This window comes from Gopherus flavomarginatus, chromosome 8 (genome assembly GCF_025201925.1).
Source record: "Gopherus flavomarginatus isolate rGopFla2 chromosome 8, rGopFla2.mat.asm, whole genome shotgun sequence".
Taxonomy (NCBI): domain Eukaryota; kingdom Metazoa; phylum Chordata; order Testudines; family Testudinidae; genus Gopherus; species Gopherus flavomarginatus.
In genome coordinates this window covers 39,816,096-39,822,095 of record NC_066624.1, presented here as the reverse complement: position 1 = coordinate 39,822,095, position 6,000 = coordinate 39,816,096, and the positions used below count along the sequence as shown (strand labels likewise).

Below are 6,000 nucleotides of genomic sequence, written 5' to 3'. Positions count from 1 at the left end.
GAAAGTGCTCTGGACTAGACTTCCTGGCTGCTGCATCTCCAGCCCTTTGAGGTTGGCCTGTCCCTAGCCATGAGGAGACAGTGACCTGGAGCGCATGACAAGTCCTGTCAGTGCTCCAGTCCATCCCTTGTGTCATAAACAGATGGTTAAGGGTTAATATCTCTTTTACCTGTAAAGGGTTAAGAAGCTCAGTGAACCTGGCTGACACCTGACCAGAGGACCAATGGGGGGACAAGATACTTTCAAATCTCGGTGGAGGGAAGTCTTTGTTTGTGTTGTTTGTTTTGTTTGTTGTTCGCTCTTGGGACAAAGAGGGACCAGACTTACAACCAGACTCTCCAAATCTTTCTGAATCAGTCTTTCACGTTTCAAACTTGTAAGTAGCCAGGCAAGGCGGATTAGTCTTATGTTTGTTTTCTTTCAACTTGTGAATGTTTTTCCTTTTGCTGGAAGGATTTTTACCTCTGTTTGCTGTAACTTTGAATCTCAGGCTGGGGGAGGGGGGCGGGGGAGTCCCTCTAGGCTATATGAATCTCAGAACCCTGTAAGCATTTTCCATCCTGATTTTACAGAGATAATTTTTACCTTTTCTTTCTTTAATTAAAAGCTTTCTTTTTAAGAACCTGATTGATTTTATTCCTTGTTTTGGAACCAAGGGATTGAGTCTAAACTCACCAGGGATTGGTGGGGGGAAAAGGAAGGGAATGGTTAACTCCTCTTTGTTTTAAGATCCAAGGAGTTTGGATCGGTGTAGCTTCCCAAGGCAACCCAGGGAGGGGAAAGTCTGGGGGGCGGGGAAGAAGAGGGGATTGTTTATTTCTCCTTGTTTTAAGACCCAAGGGGTTTGGGTCTTGGGTTCCCCAGGGAAGGTTTTTGGGGAACAGAAAGTGTGCCAAACACTATATTTTTGGTAGGTGGCAGCGTACCAAATTTAAGCTAGTAATTAAGCTTAAAAGTGATCATGCAGGTCCCCACTTTTTGGACGCTAAAGTTCAAAGTGGGGAAAAAACCTTGACACCTTGGGTTTGCATCTCCTGCTTGCTGGCATTTCTCTAGTGCAGTTCTATGCATGGTGGGAGGAGGGGGTTCCATCCCACCTGGCTTTCTTTCTAGTTCTGGTCAGGGCTGGCTCCAGCTTTTTTGCTGCCCCAAGCGGCGAAGCAGAAAAAAAAAAAGATAAAGCCACAATCGGCAGTACTTCGGTGGCAGCTCTACTGCACTGCTTCAGTCTTCGGTGGCAAACCGGCAGCGGGTCCTTCACTCCGAGAGGCACTAAGGGACCCGCCGCTGAATTGCCGCCAAAGACCCGGACGTGCTGCCCCTTTCCATTGGCCGCCCCAAGCACCTGCTTCCTACGCTGGTGCCTGGAGCCGGCCCTGGCTCTGGTTCTCCCTCTGGATTTCAAAAGCAACAGCTGGATTTTATGTCTGATTCCTTCAGTGTCAAGTTCTGCAGTAAACCCCTCTGTCTCATCATTAACGATGACAGGAGTCCCTGCTGGGAGAATGATAAAACAGCTAATTAATGAGAGAGCCTAATGCAACTCTGAGCAGAAAAAAGGGAAAACAGAGACCCGAGATGTCCACCTAGTAATCTGCCTCTCACTTCCCCCAGCACTGGGGCTGCGAAAGGCAACACCGGTACAGTGCTCCTTGCCACCTCCCCTGGCAATGTGGCCATGAAATACATGGAGAGTGGAGATAAGAACAATGATGCTAACCAGGTGGTTGTATGAAATACGGAGAACTGCAATGCCCGGATAGGAATCTCTGTGTGATGGGCCCTGCCAATGATGTCATGAAACACATAGGCACAGGGAAGTCACTCTGACGTGGCACTCCCTGTACAAGGCTTGATGCACAAGCACAGGAAAGATGTGCCATGCCAACATGACATGCAGTGTTCCCTGGTCATGCTGCCATTGAGCAAGCAGCTGTGTGCGTGGGTGGGGGGGTTGACGCATATCATCAGTGCAGCACAGACACTGACTAACTCTTTCAGTTCTCCCGAGATGAGAAAAGAAATGTTGACCATTGGCCCATCTGCCTAACTGCAAGCGTTAAAATGGTCGCCCTGCAGGCTTCTTGGGGAGCTGGCACCGAAAAAGGCAAACAAGCCAAACCTGCAGGGTGAGAGGAGCAGAGGGGGTCACCTGGAAGCAGTCCCCTTGCATGTAGCATCCTCAGGGAGCAGAGAGGCCGAGGGGCCGTGTGGAAAATATTAGGTAATGTGCTCTGCTAATTTTATTTTGTGTGTGGGTGTGGGAGGAGAAACCTGTGCTGGACATGAGATGTGGTTTCACATCCGAGGACTCTGCAAAGCCCTTTTTGATTACCAGGAGGCACTTTGGGGTGTTTGTTCAGTCAGGTGAGGATGGCTGGAAGAGGAAGTCTTGGGGCTGGCAGGAGGGAGTTAGAAGGTCTCAGGACCTGGCTGAAGGGGACCTGCATTAGTTCATCCATGGGGATTATTTGTGATGAACAAAATAAGAATTTGCTCCTTCAGTGCGGAGTGGAGCTGCGCTGACAGGGTTTTCCTGCCATGGCCTTCAAAGAGCACCTGCCATCTTTCAGTGCGCACCCTGCTCCTGAGGTCTGGGCCTTGGAACCAGGACCAGAGCGAGGGTGACAGGTGGTGAAATGTCCTAGTGCAAAGCTCCATGGTGGTGGCAGCAGAGACCCAAGCCCAGGATTGCAGGAAACCCAGGGCTGTGAGCAGCCCCTGGGCCAGGACACTCCCAGCAATCGGAAATGGCCTGTTGGACACGTGGTGCAGTTGGGTGTGCACAGAACCATAGAATATCGGGGTTGGAAGAGACCTCAGAAGGCCAACCTCAACTATGCAGTCCCCCATCAGGTGGGTCCTCTCCGGATGGGGACCTGCCTTCTGTCCAGCAGCTCCCAGCTGAGCCCTGTGCTTTGGGGAGAGTCCCCCCAACCTCCGTCTTCCCTTTCTCCGCAGGGCCGAGGTGTGGCGGGGGAAGGGGTAGCCGTGGTCCCGGATCTGGGCTGGCCGGCTGCTGCTGGAGCTCTGCTTGGCCCTGCAGCTCTTTAGTATCCGCTCTGCGCCCCTCCGGCACCGCTGGCTGTGCGGCCCCTTCCCCTCTCCGCGCTCTCCCTGCTGCCCCCGGCTCCCCGCCTAGGGGCGGCTCCGCGGCGCTCGGGGGAGGGCGCACGGCGCAGGAGGGCTCCGGAGACACAGCGCCTCCAGCCAAGGTCACGGAGCGGAGCCGCAGGTCTCAGGAGAGGAGCAGCTTCGCTCCCAGCCACGCTGCTGCTACTGCTGCGATTCCCGTCGGGGCCGGGGGCTCGCCGGGTGCCCCGGCCAGGCGCTATGCGCCGGGCTCCAGCCACGGGGCGCGGGTCGGGGGCCGGCGGGGAGCTCGCTGCGGAGTCGCTGTGGATCGGGGCCGAGGGGGCAGCCGCCGCGGGGCGTGTCTAACCCCCTAGCGGGCAGCGTTTTTCCCGGCTGTCTTTGCCCCGAGATCAGCGCCCTCCGAGCTGTCCGGCCGCCTGGTCCTGCGCCGCAGCATGGACACGCCGCAGCCAGGGGGTTGAGCGGAGCGCGGAGATGGAGACGGCAGGAGCCTGCGTGCGTCGCTCCCAGCCCCCTGCAGCTCCGGCAGAAACTTCCCGGGGCAGCCCGCTCCTTCCTCTTGCCCAGCCTTGCTGCTGCCCGGCGCTGAGCCCTGGCCGGCCGCGCTGCTGGCGGGGAAGGCGGGAGGAGTAGGAAGCGCCGAGGGGGCAGCCGCCAGCCAAGGTAAGACGCGCGCCTCCCGGGGCAGCTGTGCGGCGGGTCTGTCTGGGGAGGGAACTGGGGGCGACCTGCAGCTGTGTCCGGCTCGGCCCAGCCCAGCCCCTCGTTTGGAGTCCGAGGCTAGTTCTGCAGCACGGGCCAGCCCGAGTCCTGCAGTGCTGCCGGCTTTGCCGGCTGTGTTCAGAGCGCTTCGCTCGGCGCGTTTGCCCTGGCTTTCATTGGGGCTGCCGGGTGGGCGCCCCGCGGGACAGGTATTTGCGTGGAGACCTGGGGGACTGAGGAGGAATGGTCATGGTTTGTGATGATCAAACAACCATCGTGTGTGTGTGAGAGAGGGAGAGAGAGAGAGAGAGAGACTACACAGTCCCTTTTCAGGAACACACCCAAGCACACACAGAAACAGTATATCCCTGTACTCTCAATCCACATACACCACCCCCCTTTGTATGCACACACAGCCCTTGCCACACAACCCCCCCCCCGCAGCATCCCCTGTCCAACTTGCACACTCCCACCCCACCAAGTGCAGAAAGTCCTCTATGCATATACACAGCTCTTTACATACACTCAAAGCTCAGCCTACTCCTATACACTCCTGCTCCCAGAATACACATATATGTCTTCCGGGCCCTTTCTGGGGGGTGTAGGGGGTAGGCCCCATGTGTGTTGCTTTGTGCCTGGAGTGCACTGTGTATCTGCCCATTGGCTGGAGCAGAGAGGGTGCGATGTGTTCCAAAGCCACACCCTGAAGTGAATGTGTGCTCCTACACACAGTGACCCCCCAAAACCACTGTCCCTGAAATAGAAGTGTGCTCCTAGTGGGGTGTGCAAGCACGTAGGCTGGGGCCCCACCAGAGCAACTTGGAAATGGATACATATGCACACACCATAAATGTATGCACATCCCTATACATGCATGCTGACAGCTCCAAATTGCATCTGATGCTGGGATGTGCACACACTTCTCAAAAATGTGTGTGCATTCCTGTGCCTACATGCTGAGACCCCACGTGTGCATGCACACAGATGGTCTCCGAATTTTCATCTCTCTCTAGGAAAATAGGTGTCACTTTTAACTCCTGCAGCTGCTGCTCCTCTGCAAAATGGCACACCAAGGTGGGCCCCGCAAGCTTGTTCATTACTGGCCAGTGCTTGTCTTTGAAAGTGTTCCCTACTTTTGAACTGAAATGTTTGGGTTTGGGAGCATTCATGCAGCAAGAGTAAAGTGCTGGTGCATTTAATACTCTGGTCAGTGGCCCTTGGCTTCTGCTGTGCCAGCATTGTGCACTGAAAGGCGGGGGGTGGCAATTTATAACCAAGGGACCATCTTGTGAAACCTACTGCGCTGCAACCATGGTAGCTCAGTTTCTATGGAGATGGCTTAAAGCCTTCTTCTGAGTGTAGATTCCCAGGGAACTGTAGCTTTGCTTGGCAGTTCCTTTAGCTCTGGAAAGACCAATGTTTGATTCTCAGGAGGATTGGTGTGCTTGAGAGAGGGCTGTTTGATGCTCAGGGAGTAGGATCTTTGATTGGGAAGTTGTTTATTGCACTGCAGAGACTGCAGCTTAGTTGTTCTGGAAGTAAGATCCTTGCATAAGTGCTATCCTGAGGCATTGCATTTGGATTTTGCATACTGTCTCTCCTGCATGTCTCGAGTTTGATTCAGCCAGTGCTGGGAGAGATGGTTTCCTGTTGCTTTCTGCAGACTGCCCATTTGACAACGTCCCCTTCCCCAGGGTGAGTGGAAATTCATTCTCTGTTTGTTCAGCCCTGGGATCCCTCACTGGTCTCCCAAGCTTGGGTTAGAGGAGTAATTGTTTTTTGAAAAGACAATGGATCTAATGAATAAAACCAAAGATTGTGTCAATCACAGGAATTAGATCAGTGGCTGGCCCTGCATTACTCCTCTTTGTAGTTATGGTTTTAATAGTCTCAGCAGCGAGTTACCTCTGTTCCCTCATTGATGCGATCTTTGTGTTGCTACTATTGAGACCCCTGGTGTCGATTAGGCTGTATCACTTTGACTCATTTTCACCACCAGGCTAGCTAAACGTGCTGAGACATGGCAATAAAAGAGGGTTCTGATCACTGAAGCCTTATCCACATTAGAGACAAAATATTCAAAACTGGGTGCCTGACATTATGCTCCTGTGTGCAGTGTTGAGGAGCTAAATAAGTGCCCTGATTTGCAAAAGTGCTGAGCGCTCAGTGTCTCCTATCGACTTGAATATGAATTATTGGGTG

The 6,000-nt window shown here is 53.9% G+C and overlaps 1 protein-coding gene across 3 annotated transcripts in view; it reads left to right on the top strand.

Moving 5' to 3' along the window:
* The first annotated feature begins 3,530 nt into the window (after positions 1-3,530).
* The window catches only part of FRMPD3 (FERM and PDZ domain containing 3), a 157,055-nt gene continuing 154,585 nt past the window's right edge, over positions 3,531-6,000 (top strand). For 2 of the 3 annotated variants that reach the window (XM_050965756.1, XM_050965757.1), the window contains exon 1: positions 5,252-5,336. The gene's annotated coding sequence lies outside the window, so the exon portion shown is untranslated. Of the gene's footprint in view, positions 3,760-5,251; positions 5,337-6,000 lie in introns of those variants that run through there. The other variant, XM_050965758.1, reaches the window with a different exon arrangement.